The following is a 15,413-nucleotide window of genomic DNA, read 5'->3' on the forward strand; positions in this document are numbered from 1 at the left end:
GACGCGTCATTTGTTAATTGACTAGAATTCTGAGTAAATTTGTGTGTTTACCCGAGTTCTAAGCTTTAGCTTCATTTTGTTTTGTCAGGATAAGTTCAAATGAGATAGACACTGTACTCTAGTAAACACTGACGTCAAAATACATCTTCAGTCATTGTGGATATTGTCAAATATGTTGCACCTGTATTTGTCAAAGTGCTTTTAATGTCCTACAAATGTAAATAATACTAAACTGCTCGAATCAAATTTACGCAACTTACATCACGTGACTAACTGTCACATTGATCACATGATCATTTAATTTTTTCACAAAATTAGGCTTCTTTGCAAGAAGAAGTTTTGCAAGTGAATTTATTCATAAACTTGTATGATAAATGCGTTTTTTTTAACCGTGAACTGTGTCATTTCTGTCACTTGTCAACAGATAAACAAATTGAGTATTGAGATACGAATAAACGTATTTAAGATTTTACACGCTAAACCATAGATTGCCAAACAAGAAAGCTATAAAGACATGCTTGAATGTCACCTTAAAACACCGTTTCTTTGGTAATCTAACCTCACTTTATCCGTTTTTATTTTTTAAGGTTGGCAGCACAAATTTCGTGAAGAAATTGACGTGAATTTGATATCAAATTTTGTTATGTAAGTTGCCAAAAATTTTGTTGCAATGTTATCAAACGTCACTCTGAATTCATCGATTAGATCACTTGCAAAATTAATTTCGTCCCTAAGGCCAGACTCTATACAGGGGTGGGAAAAGATCACCCAACCCTAGGAAAACCACGTAACCGACAAAGAAAGGTTGATAATTGCATGTGCGAGACAAAGATAGAAAAACTGAGAAAAGTCCAAGTTGGCGGAAATTTTTCTGCAATGTTGTCAAATGTCACTCTGAATTCGTCGATTAGATCACTTACAAAATTAATTTCTTCCCTAAGGGAGGTGTGGTAAAAGAAAATCCGACCCTAGGAAAACCACCTAACCGACAAAGAAATGTTGATAATTGCATGTGCGAGACAAAGATAGAAAACCTAAAAAAAGTCCAAGTTGGCGAATATTTTGATTTGCGATGTTGTCACGTCACTCTGAATTCGTCGATTAGATACTTGCAAAATTAATAGAGAAAATTAGACTTGCAAAATTCTTAAATTTTTACTTCAAACTCAGAAATTAACTAAATTTCGACTTCAAACTCGGAAATTAACTAAATTCCGACTTCAAACTCGGAATTTAGTTGCAATGTTGTCAAACTGACAAATTCTACTATTTTAGATCTACTAATTAAGATCAAAGAGTGTTTGCAATGTTGCCAAACTAACTAATTTTACTAATTTGGTTTGAAGAGTATATGCAATGTTATCAAACTGACTAATTCTACAATTTTGGTTTGAAGAGTGTTTCCAATCTGTCCAAACTGACAAGTTCAACTAATTTCTTTGAAGTGTGTTTGCTTGCAATGTTGCCAAATTAACAAACTCTCCTAATTTAGATCGAAGACTGTTTGAAATGTTGCCTAACTGACAAAATTTGGTAATTTGGTTCAAAAGTATCCTTGCAATGTTATCAAACTAACAAATTCTACAATTTTGGTTCGAAGAGTGTTTGTAATGTAACCAAACTGACAAGTCCGACTAATTTCTTTGAAGTGTGTTAGCAATGTTGCCAAAGTTAACAAATTTTACTAATTTGCTTCGAAGAATGTTTGCAATGTTGCCAAACTGAAAAATTTTGTCTAATTTGGTTTGAAGAGCTTTTGCAATGTGACAATGTAACTTTTGAGTTCGAAGTCGAAACTTAACTAATTTCCGAGTTCAAAGTCAAAATTTAGTTAATTTCCGAGTTTGAAGTCAAAATTTAACTAACTTCCGAGCTTGAGGTCGGAATTTAAGAAAAATAACGTCTGTGGCCTTTCTACGCCTTCGTACAAAATTAATTTCGTGACCAGAATCATTTCCCAACTAATCCAGTGGATGAATTCAGAAGTTTTCACTTAGGTTTTCTGTGCATGCAATTATCCATTTCTCAGTCAGTTTCAGTGGATTTTACTGTCAAGAAATATGTAGGTTTGAGTGTCTTAAATCATTTTTTTTTATAGTCGGGCTATCAGTGTCGTAAATTCACAAAACTGGTTACAGGTAGCGTTTTCACTTATCCCTTTCTTTCCACCCTTATAATTGCATTAAGCTTTTTCACCCTCCGTCACCCTTATCTACAAGTAGACGAACCACTTTTTTTGACTCGTGCTTGCCTTTAAATATATCCGTAATTCCTTCTGTGACAATAGCGAGCGATAAATCAAAATTGCGAGCCCTGAAACAACATTTAAGGGTGTTTGTTTAATACGGAAACTCTCTCAACTGACCCTTAGGGCTTGCGAACGTTAGCAACTCATTTACAGGACGTTTAGTCTTGTAGGTCTTCTTGATGTCCCGCTGGGCGTTTGATGAGTGGAGTCCCCTTATTTGCTCGAAAAAGTAGATTGAGGACACGACTTGACTGGTTTTCTACCGAAATGGTGCTGGTTTATCATGCGTCGCAGGTACCGTCTCTTACGAAACAAATTATAGGAGGTACTCGTGAGCGCAACGCATCAACGACATACCAAAACAAAATTATACAATACTTTTCCAGTAATCAGTTGTTGTGACGATATTTTTCTGACTTTGCAATAAGAGAAAACCGGTTTTGTAACCGTTGTTTTTGTCGATGGCGATGGGAGTACATCAATGTTGATAAATCAGAGAAATTCAAACTGTTCTAATGTGTAATGTTTGCCTAAAATACTTTGTGATTTACGTAAATACTGTACATGTAATAAAAAACCTGGCAATCATTCAAGTACAGTTTTGTAATGGTTTCGTTATCACGTGCTGATCAAAACGCATATAATATCGACGCATCCTGGGTCAACGATCACCGAGACTTAAAAGAGGCCAAAACGACGAATTATTATTTCTGTCGCCTCATCATCGAAATGAAGACCCGTTACCCATGTCCTGGTGCTTCCTCTCCGACGGTTCTTCTCTTGGATGCGGCACGTGACCTGAGTCCCAAGACACCGCTCAGGAAGTCGAGACCCATAATACCTACCGCATACTGAAAAATAACATCGCGACCATTGATAGCTTATTAGAAAATCCTATCTTTATGATCTCATCGGGTATCTTTACCATTTTCGGTACCGTTTTATTGACATCGACGGTTTTTATTTATTAGTTTCCTTCTATGATTTTCTGGCTACCTTTAAATGGACTTGCTTATGAAACCAATAAATACATTTGTCAAATTACTGAACTTTGTTCTTCTATGGTTGGTGTAAAGTTTGACTGTGAATTTTACAATATTTTAAGGAGTATTTTGATTTAACTTGTTTTTAACTGCGATACTACGTGTGAGACTAGATAATGTGTGTGTGTTTCGGTAGTCAGTTTTGAAAATGCCACCTTCTTAATACACTTTACAACTATCAAGGGGCCCAGTGAAACATTCTGAAGGAACTAGAGTTTGTGGAACAGAAAAGTATGCCTTTTCTAATAGAAAACACTGTCACAATCAAACAGCCCATATATTTACTTACTCCCAAGAAGAGTTTTTACAAGAACACTACAAAAACCAAGTTTATTCAAGCCAGTGGCTCTAGAAGAAACATGGATATAGAGTAAAGGTGTATTTAGCAGAAGCTGACAAGGTGATTTACCTAATACTAGAAAAAGGACTCTGGTAGAGGTATTAATAAGCTGCTAATACTAAATAGCTTATGTTTCAGGTACCTTTATTTGCCTAATCTGGAGTTTGCTTATCATGCTTTGAAAGGGTCCAAATTTAAAAAGTCCCATTATCAATTGCTCTAAAAGACTCTAAACAAAAGGTGTTTGAAGTTATGGTTATAATGGTGTTGTCAAAATCCATATGCAGAGTGTTGAAAAAACAAATTTCTAATAAGTTTCAGGTAATATTAGAAAGATACAAGTTACTTAATACATAAATTTGATCAAATGCCATTATTTTGCAGAATTAGCCCTTATAAATTTTGCTGTATCTTCTCTGACTATAAGGCTAGAAACAGATGGTGCTACTGTTAAATACTTTTCCATCAGATAGTAGGTTAAATTACTATTTTAATTGTATTATTTACACATTATGAAATATACAAATAAAATCTTTAAAAAGTACACTCAAGTTTCTTTTTTATCTAAGAAGTCTAAAATTCTCCATAAACAATCATAAAATTAGATAATTTCTTTAACTGAGGTACTACCTGCTCTTACAATAAATTGAACTAAAATTGAAAAAACATGTTAAATAAATCACACAACAAAATCAAATTGATATGTATTTAATGCTGGGTAAATTTACAAAAGGAAATAAATAAGCAATCTATATCACAAAACCAAGAAGCAAGTTCTTAAAACACCAACAATTCTGTTATAAGTTAAAACACTGCTTTAGGATTTAATAGTCCCCAAGATACACACATTGCCTTTCCTTTCTTGCAAATTTTATGGAATAATTCTTGAAACGTTGGTATTGGGCTGTTAATGACTCGTTTGAATGCACCTATCTGTGATGTTCTTTCCAGATAATTTAAATTGAATGTTGTTGTTGTTCTCAAGCCAAAGTTTGATCGGAACTTTCCTCCCTTTGTTTACCACCAAATGTTGCAAGTTTTCCAGTTTGGTGAAGAAAAATCTTAAATTCTACGAAGGTCTCGCAATAACAACACTAATTAATAAACTTAAACAACCCTAAATTAAGTTTTTATTTCTTCTGTTGTATCAATCAAAAAATGAAAAAAAGCAGCAGCAGCTTGCTGCTTTTTCTTGACCAATCACAAAAAACAAATACTGCACATGTAAACTTACCAACATTGCCAAATATGACAGAATAACAGGGTCACAGGGCTTCCGGTGTTCGTCTAAATCACAGTATCGCGGATCCCTTTACATTGGCATCCTGACGTTAAATGATACTAAACGTTTCTGCGTTTGTCATCAAACACCGGGCCTCGGCAGGGAATTAGGAAATGGCAATATCGAATTGCAGGGCACGCAGCAGTCTGCGCGAATCCTTTCAAGTAGGGAAACCCGTGGACCTAACATCCTATTACCGACATCCTGCTCATCCTCTTACGTCCGATCTGAACCAATCTAAAGGTCACTAACGTTATACGTACAGACAATAGATAAGTAAATTCCAAAACCAATTTGTAGTGACGTGTTAAATTTTCTAGCAATCATGTATGTTGGTTTTATGTAAATTAGTTCTTCTTCGGTTCCACTTGGAAGAGTCTGAAAAAAGTGTAAAACGTTTGGTTTGGAAAGCATGTTGAGACTTGCAGAATCCATTGTTTCTTGCTCTTATGAGAACTGAACGTCCTTGACTTCTTCTCGAAACACGCAAAATAAGTTTTTGTTAACTTGTTCTTACTTTAATTATTAAACAATGATTTAGATGTTTTGAGTGCTATTCAAATCTCTGAACATAGACAAATTTGGTATTAAATCTTGTAAGTACTTATTCTGTCAGAAATGAACCATTCAAGTTCAAACTGATTCCTAAACCGACATGCACACAGCAAATCTGAACCGACCAACAACAAAGTCGTGGAATTAGCCTCGCTTGGTTGACCAGCCACTGGGCACTAGTAACAACACGAAAACTTGATTTACTTCTCCATTAAACAAACGTTCCTCTTCTTTGTGTCGTAAAAGGCGTACATTATCTGGTGTCTCGACGGTATCCCTTGACTTCTTCAGCGGATGTGAGGTGGGTGTTCATCTTCGGATGGTCGGTCAAAAGACGGAAGTGCGCAAGTGGATGGTCATGTAAGATGTGTGTGTACATCTGGGTATATAAATAGTAAAGGAAGGAAACGACAACATAATTGACTAAAAGAGTTATAGTATTGTTGCTCTAGGTCTCTGAAACAGAAATTATTCGATAGAAGGTTCTCAAACTTTTAAAATGGTAAAAGGCTTGAAGTAGAAAAGTGAAGATTTTACCAACAGTACCACCAAGCACTGAAAAGCGACAAAATAATACCTCACTAAACTTTTTCATTGGTTATAGTTTGTTATTCCTGAATTTTGCTACGTTTTATCAGTCTTTGTATCTCTCTTCGTTTCGTTCATAGTACCACCTTTTTCTGTTTCCTTTGACACTTGCTAACTTGATTCCTATGACAGCTCACAGGTTCGTCCAAACATCAAAATATAGCCCGCAATTTAGACCTTCTTTTAACTAAACAGAACTTTCTTTAAAAAATCACAAATAACCGAAATATTGCTTTTTAGATGTCACAATTTGACAGCTCCTAACTTGGTTCTTGTGACAGTTTCGTTCGACAAAGTTTTTATGAAAACAACACTAATAACTACAGTCCACCAACCAACCTTTGACATCTAATGTGAACGATTTATGCAAAAACACGTCATTTGACAGATTTTGTTAATGCTTTTTTCTTCGTTTTGTGCTTATTTTAGTTTTTTGTGCTTATTTACTGCTATTTTTGTATGGTTTAACTAGTTTTTTACCAAACAAGCTTTTTAAGTTTTTAAAAATAAACTAAACTAATAACTGCTTTGACAAAAAAATGCTATATTGAGATATTGAAGGTTCTGAACGACAAAAACATGTTGCAAAATGTATAAGTATCAATTTACAAATTTAAACTGACCAAAAAATGTCCAAATACTCCTGAAGTAGTCTAAGAAAATGTAAAAACATTCCAAAACACTATAAAGCCTCTAAAATGCCTTGCAAAGCTTACAAAGCAGCCTAGAAGCTGCTAAAAGCTTTTAGAACCGTCTAAAAGCTTCCAAATAATGCTTTTCAATTTATCTAGAAACTCTCAAAAGCTTCCGTATGCTTCTAAAGCAGTTTAACAGCTTCCAAAAGTTTCTTAAACTGTCTACAAGGTTTCAAATGTCTTAAAGGCAGTCCAGAACCTTTAAGGCTCTTTAAACTGCCAAAACACCTTCCAAATGCTCCTAAAGTATTCTAAAAAGATTTCGAAACACTACAGAAACTCCAAAATGCTTCTCAAGCAGTCGAAAGTCTTTCAAAATAGTCTAGAAGCTTCCAAAAGCTTTTAGAACACTCTAAAGGCTTCTAAATAATCTTTAACTAGTCTAGAAGCTCTAAAAAAATTTCAAGGCAGTCTAAAAGCTTCCGTATGTTTCTAAAGCAGTTTAAAAGCTTCCAAAAGTTCAAATTTACATGTCTTAAAAGCAGTCCAGAACCTTCAACGCTCCTAAAGTAATTTAAAAAGATTTCAAAACACTACAGATACTCCAAAATGCTTCTCAAGGAGTCTAAAACCTTCCAAAAGTTTCTAAAACCGTCTACAAGGTTTCAAATGTCTTAAAGGCAGTCCAGAACCTTCAATACTCTTTAAACTGCCCAAACACCTTCCAAATGCTCCTAAAGTATTCTAAAAAGATTTCAAAACACTACAGAAACTCCAAAATGCTTCTCAAACAGTCTAAAGCCTTTCAAAATAGTCTAGAAGCTTCCAAAAGCTTTTAGAACACTCTAAAACTTCTAAATAACCTTTAACTAGTCTAGAAGCTCTAAAAAAATTTCAAGGCAGTCTAAAAGCTTCCGTGTGATTCTAAAGCAGTTTGAAAGCTTCCAAAAGTTCAAATTTACATGTCTTAAAAGCAGTCTAGAACCATCAATGCTCTTAAAGTAGTCTAAAAAGATTTCAAAACACTACAGAAACTCCAAAATGCTTCTAAAGCAGTCGAAAGTCTTTCAAAACAGTCTAGAAGCTTTCAAAATCATTTAGAATAGTCTAAAAGATTCCAAAAGCTTTTCAACTAGTCTAGCAGCTCCCAGAAGATATTAAAGCAGTTTAGAAGCTTCCAAAAAATTTTGTAAACCGTGTAAAGCATTCCAGAACATTGAATATGCTGTTTAAACTGTCCAAAAACCTTCCAAATGCTGTCAAGTAGTTCAAAAGAGTTTTGAAAGTTTTCAAAACAGTCTAAAATGTTCCGTATGCTTCTACAGCTATTTGAAATCTTCAAAAAAGTTGAACTCAAAAACATTTCAGTCAGAAAACGTATTTCCAAAAAATCTTAATTGTTTAGGGAAAATTTCCTAATCTGGCAACATTGATAAATAATCTCCATTTTTTATTTTGACTTTGATAGGTTGATTGTTGTATTTATAGGGTTAGGTTCGTAACTATTTAAAAACCAGGAGGAGTGAATGTAAATTAGGTTGGCAATAGTGATCAAATGTGGTCAGTTGGCAGTATGATATACGCAGCAGAAATCATTAACCGTTTTCTTTCGGTTTCTGATTTAGGATACAAACGCGTTGTGATTCAAAAGTCATCATGTGATTTTAGATCATAAATGTCACTCAAACTCATAAATCAAATCTAGGGATTTTGTTTGGTAACTTTTATTTGCGTATGTCAGGCTTCTTCATTTCCTTCTTCTAGTTTTCAACTAGACTAACTATATAGAGCATTGTGGTGATTTTTACATTATAACGTTGCCAAAAACATGAAATGAATTAAAAAAGCAATTTTTTTGGCTGTTTTTCTTAATTATTAATTTAAAAAAAATATGGAAAAACGCTATTTTAACTGCAGCTCCAAAAAAAGATTAACAGACACAATGAAAAAGCATTCTTAAGCAAAAAAAGGAAGCAAATTCAAGCAGAATTACGACATCTAATTCAACGCGTTGTTTTGCCTAGTTGGCGATAGTAGTGAAATTATAGATTTTAAACACGACCAGTAATCAAGATTGCAGAAATTTCTGTAAACACTGTAAGTTTACATTTTAATAAACGAACACACAGCATCCGGTAACTCGAGTTATCTGTACAATCAGCATGAGTACCTGATACTTTTTGTTCAAAGTTCGTTTACCTTGGTTTAGTACAAAAATTAATTTGCAAAGACTTTGTCAGTGTGAGGTTAGCTCTTAATTAGACACTTCAAAAAAAAGTCAACGTCAATGAAAGTCTCACCTAACATTTTCATCAAAAAACTGGTAAAACCAAAAAAAAGCAAATGGTAGTTGTATGGTTCTAACCAACTTTTGTCCTACCAACATCTGACTTAAGTCCCTAATTTGTGAACTTTCCCTAAATGCTAGCTTGATCTAGGTCATTTAAAAAAGCAGCGTTACCATAATGGAAAAAATCGAGTTGTTCGATCACGTACATTTTTCACGTTGAAATTATTATTGTTCTGAAGAAAGCCGTTCTCTGCCTATAATGTAAGTATCGATACGTAACGGTAGAGAAGATGGGCATGGCCGTGGTGTGCGATTTCTTAAGCCCGAAGAGAAATCACTCATATTTTCAAATCTTTAATATGTATGGATGCGTACCGAAGAGGAAATGAATAAATAATTTTAATTAGGAACGTCCGAGGAATAACGTTTTAATCATACACACGCGCATCGAAATCGAATATGTTCTATATTTTATACACTTAATTAAAAAAATTGCAAAGTTTAGGAATTTGTCGAGAAACTAAAACTAACAAGTACGGTTGGAAGGTTAAATACTAGTAAAACACATGAATATTTTATTTAAAAAACATTATTATGAATTTATTGAAACATTTTCGTATGATTTTCTTTTATTAGTGTTGGGAAATTTCATAAATTATATTTTGGATGAAATATTTCACTGTCAATAGTTTCAAATTTTTAATGATTTTATCTGACAGGACCTATTTTCACTTTGTTTTTTTTTCAGGTTTGTCTTGTCTTTGAAACGTGAATGCTCTTTCTCCCTTGATACTATTATTACTATTATTTACAACTGTGAAAATTCGATAAATCTTATTTAGACAGTGATAAAAGCTGAAACAGTAAAATATAATACGTCACGTGACTAATAATGCAATTTTTAAACTGGCAACACTGGAAAGGCATAGTGGTTCTAGCCAGAAACAGTCACGTGACCATAAAAAAAGGTCTATCCCAGGGGCCTAATTCTTTAAAAAGCAGAGAACGGAAATCTCACGAGAAGTGTTGATAGAATGTGACAGAAGAAGCTGACAATAACGGGTTCCTGTCACATTCTACAGGTCATTCTCTTCTTGATAACTCCCTTCTCTCGTTTCCAGATTACGCACTGTCGTTCAACAATGCTTTAACTAATCGTTAAAATTCGAGAAAATTCTGCGTTGATGCTATTGCAGCAACGTGGTTAAGGATAATTTAGCTAAACAGTCACGTGACCATTGTAAAATCATCAATCTCAAAAACACTCTTTATATCGAATACTAAAAAAAAACGTTTCTAAACCCTGATTTTTGCAACTTTAGAGCATAGTTTGACAGTTTTGACGTTAATAACAATTGTCACGTGATTGTAGGACACTATTTAAATAGACGGCCACGTGACAATTGTCAAAATAACTCATAAATCTCAGAAACACGTTTTTATACCAAATACTGCAAGAAAACGTTTCTAAACCCTGATTTTTACAACTTTAGAGCACAGTTTGTCAGTTTTGACGTGAGTGACAGTTGGTACGTGATCGTAGAACACTATTTAGCTAGACGGTCACGTGACTATTGTCAAAATAACTCATAAATCTCAGAAACACGTTTTTATACCAAATACTGCAAGAAAACGTTTCTAAACCCTGATTTTTTACAACTTTAGAGCATAGTTTGACAGTTTTGACGTTAGTGACAGTTGTCACGTGATTGTAGAACACTCTTTAGTTTAACGGTCACGTAACAATTGGCAAAATAACTGTCATAAATCTCAGAAACACGTTTAATATCAAATACTGCTAGAAAATGTTCCTAAACCCTGATTTTTGCAACTTTCGAGCATGGTCTGACAGGTTTGACGTTAGTGACAGTTGTCACATGATCGTAGAACACTATTTAGCTAGACGGTCACGTGACAATTGTCAAAAGAACTGTCATAAATCTCAAAAACACCTTTTTATACCAAATACTACAAGAAAACGTTCCTAAACCCTGATTTTTGCAACTGTAGAGCATGGTTTGACAGTTTTGACGTTTGTAACAGCTGTCACGTGATTGTAAAACACTAGTTAGTTAAACGGTCACGTGACAATTGGCAAAATAACTAACTAACTGCCACTTCGGCAGGGATGGAGAGTAGTTTAAGATGTGAAAACTTGCTAAATTAAATTGTGACAGTGGTAAATGTTTAAATTGTAAAATACACGTCACGTGATTTTGGGAATGCAATTTTTGAACTGGCAATACTGTAAACGTATGGTGGCACTAGTTAAAAACAGTCACGTGACTAAAAAAAACAATACTATCATTTAACTACCAGTAGTTCAGAAAACGTTCCAACTATTTTATCAGTTTTTGTTGTTGGTTTTATTGATCCTTCAACCTTATTTTATTCAAATAATTGTGCTGTTTCTGAAAAGTATGTATAAATCCACTTTATAGGTGAGGATACGTCGTGAATACGTACATAATATTAACATACGAATTGAAATGTGCTATTATTTAGGCGCCGTCAGATAAATATTTAAGATAAAACCGAGAAGAATGCGCTTATTCTGAAGGAGTGTTCAAATCTTTTGATGATGGCTAACCAGAATTGCAAATTACCTTTTGTGCTATTGGCGTTTCAAGTTAAGATTGCAGCGCCATTTCAACTAAAATCGGGCAACCCGTTCCTAACCTAACATTATAAATAATATGACACTGTCATTTCATATTTATGAAACCCTGTGCCAAATTCCTAACCAAAATATGCCAAAATCAACATAATCAAACGGAGAAATGACAATATAAACTAAATAGAGCTGTCATTACTGTCAAAAATAAGAGAAGTAGTACGCTTTCTCTCAGTGGAGGTTATAATGGCGTTTTTGAATGGTCACAGTATTGAAGTGCAAAACTAATGTATCCGTATCCTGCTCTATCAAATGTCATTGAAACAGTATGGTACTGTGGTATGGCTATACACTAGTTTGAACTAAACATGCCAATCGAAAATGTCATTTCTCCCTTTGTTTACATTGATTTTGACAGTGACAGTGGTCATATTATTTATAATGTTAGGTTAGGAACGTGTTGCCCGATTTTGTCGCAACTGGCGCTGCGATCTTAACTTGAAACGCCAATAGAAAAGTATTGTCAATTGTCAAATTTTAACACTTTGCAACTTAATTGCAACTCTGATTGGTCAAAAAAAGGCAGCAAGCTGATGAAAGCTGCTTTTTTTGACCAACTACCCAATGCGCTGAGATTTTAGGTACTTTACCAGTACTCTGAAACTTTTCACAATTCTCTGCATTTGACTGACATGGGAATCCATATTTTCTACATGATTTACCTTTGATAGGCTATTATCATCTACTTGATCTTCCCTAATTATTATTTAAATTGCAAATGAATCATCCCCTATAAAGTTCGAAACAAGATCGTGCAAGCACGTCGATCACATATTGTTGTAACTAGACGTTAACCGAGCTGCTGATTCACCTTCTTCAACGATAAATCATCTTTCTGGCCATACAATGGGATTCCGATTGTTATTTCGCGGTTTCGATCCTTTTGTGTCGGGCACATGGCTCTGGTCCGCGACATCGTCGTCATATAAAGACCTGCATTATCTGATGAAACATCAATTTATTGTCATTAATTTTGTCTTAATTCGTTTGTTTGTGCTGTACGTTTAGATACAAAAATAAATTTGAAAGAAACCTTTTACTGATTGTTTTGTAACGTCAACAATTTAGACACAGCACAAGCTTCGAGAAGCATAATTATGCAGTCTAGGCACTTCTTCCTCTTCCTTATAGACAACCGCCTAGACAGATTACAGATTAACATCTTAGGACGAATTTAAGTAATGTTGGAAGAGAAACCCAGATTTAACGCGGAAGAAGACGAGCATCGCAATAGCAGGCGAGACTAAGGTAATAAAAACAGAAAATGCACTGGGTACCCAGTCTGTCTCGTTTAACGGACCTGTCTGGGTACCTAAGTAGGTTACTTTATTAGCTGCAAATTAATTCAAGTAAAAAATTACGTTGGAAGGGATATAAAAAATAATCTGTCATAAAGAGTATGTATCATTCCCCTTAGACACGAAAACCTAAATCACAATTTAAGGGAGACAATCTTTTTACTCGCTTTTTGTTGTACTCGTGTGTTTTAATTCTAACCAGGTCTGTACTTGTCTAAAATGTTTCTTTAGTCACTGCTATTCCAGCCTGTATCAGCTTTATGTTTAGGTGCGGTCCTGTACGGATGTTGCTTTTTAATTTCATTATGCATAATCCCTTGAGAATGGGTGGAGTAGCGGTAAAAACGACTCTCTAACATAAACCACTGTAAATCAACCCTTAAAGTGACAGCCGTTGCGGAAACGCCTAGGTCTAGGGATGAATTTGGCAAATCTTTGTTTTCTAGATGATTGTTTATTTAGTTAAACCGAAAATATCAACTTGCAGAACGTTTTTCATGTACAGCTTGAATTAGTGGGTGTAATTAACAACCGGGCAACTCAATGCACGTGATCTAAATATTGCAAGCTGTTTTAGAATCACATGATGCACGTTTGTCAATGGGCCTGTCCCACAATTATTTTTATATCATAACTACAAAGACGGATTGAAAATATTATACCCGTATTTTTTTGTTTTCAAAAATATTAAGTCTAAATAGAAAAAAAATGATAATAAAAACTACATTAATCTCATGTTGAAAACGCCCGCCGCCGGTGACGTACTACACTATCAACCAATCAGCGACAAGGAGTGAAACAGTTGGCGTGCAATAGCCAATAAAATCGCCCAGAGTTACGTACGTCACATGCGCGCCAAAACAGATCTTTTAAATTTAATGGACAAATTCAAACTAATGTAGGAACATTTACGACCATAATTTTTTCTTCAAGAATATGAAAAATTTGTTTTTTGATCCTATTCTTTCGATTCCAGTCATTAAAACAAAAATTTATGATATGTGGGATAGGCCCATTCAAATATCTTCTAAATATTGCGTCTAATTAATCGAGCGTCTTACAAAACGTTACATACTTATGGAACTACATCAAAATTCAGAGAGAGTGAACTTAAAAGCATTCCTATATGACTTTGAATACCCTTTCTACGGAGAACAATACCGCATATAAACAATCGAATTGAAGCAGTTGACAAAGACTTCTATTTAAGTCGGTATATAGCAGCCGTATTGAACCTTGTTGAATTAAGCAAACAAGTAAAAATTTAAGACTTTGTTAAGTCAATTTCCAGTGCAGTATTATAACCAGCAAAAAAGAAATAATATAATAATGAGGATTTGTGGATGATACAGCATTTCCTGCATTCTTCCTGTTTTTTGTGTGACTTTTTGACCACTCCGCCACTGGTTTTTACAGTGACTTGACTCCATCGGTGTCAGTACCAAACACGCATCACTGTCTTCCCCCCTGCTTCAGGAGACTTCGCGCTTACAGAAACCCAGAAGGTCTTCAAACTCTGCTCGGGGTCTTTTCGATTAGTATTCACCTGCCATCGCCTTCTGTTCTGATGCTCTTTTATTTCGTGATGATGCGGTCCGTGGAATAATCAATAACGTATGGCTCTTGCCCAATTTTATTGGCGCAAAAACGAGCCGAAATTGTGCAACATGGAAGCTTGAAACGCGTAAACCTGATGATGGGTCTTTGCACGATGATTCTGAAACGCCGCATCGTCATGGGACAAAAGCTTAATCTGGGCGGGGCATGGTCCTGAAGCTCGCAGCATCTCTCTACGCTACTGGTCCGGAACGGGGACAAATGAAACGCGACCGTTTTTACATGCCACCAATGGTAGCTAATGCCCTTAATGAAGCTGAATGAAAGAGAGAATAACGTGCGTGTACACCGTGAATCACTAACAAAAGTGATTTTCAGCTTAATCTTTCATATTATAACTAATTTTTTAAACTGCCAAAAAATAAGTTAGTAAAAACCACACTTATTTGGTACACCATATACGAAAAAGTACCATGTGACGTAGCAAAGGCCAATTCTCCCGTCTCTCTACTGCTTATAGCAAACTGAGCAAAACAAAATATGTATGAACGTCAAAGTGTCAACTGTCACTCCCTGAATCACATTCTAATGCCGTTGCACGTTGCCATATTCACTTTAAAATACAAAGTGTTTTTTAGTTCCAGTGTTGAAATTAAACTCAAACACACTAAAAAAATATTTTTGCAGCATCTTACTTTTTAGGGTTGCAATCTACCTAATACTCCAACAAAACATACCCAAATTAACAAAAATTAGTTGATTGATACAAGATATTATTAAGCAAGTGCTAATAAGTTTGGCAACAATGCATCTGCAATGGAATTGAAGAGTCTTTAATTACGTCACGGTGGATCGTGCCAGGCTCAGTTTAACATTTTATTAAAGCCTTTAAATTGACTTAAG

General features: G+C 34.8%; 1 long non-coding RNA gene across 1 annotated transcript; it reads left to right on the forward strand.

Annotated features, from left to right (window-relative positions):
- Positions 1 to 2,754: 2,754 nt before the first annotated feature.
- On the forward strand, positions 2,755 to 4,177 carry LOC145729508 (uncharacterized). The gene is made up of 3 exons (XR_014178393.1): positions 2,755 to 3,691; positions 3,770 to 3,952; positions 4,016 to 4,177. It is a non-coding gene; the product is annotated as an uncharacterized LOC145729508 (long non-coding RNA).
- Positions 4,178 to 15,413: the final 11,236 nt, after the last annotated feature.

Source organism: Ips typographus, linkage group LG5, assembly GCF_016097725.1.
Source record: "Ips typographus isolate SLU linkage group LG5, UJ_Ityp_2.0, whole genome shotgun sequence".
NCBI lineage: Eukaryota > Metazoa > Arthropoda > Insecta > Coleoptera > Curculionidae > Ips > Ips typographus.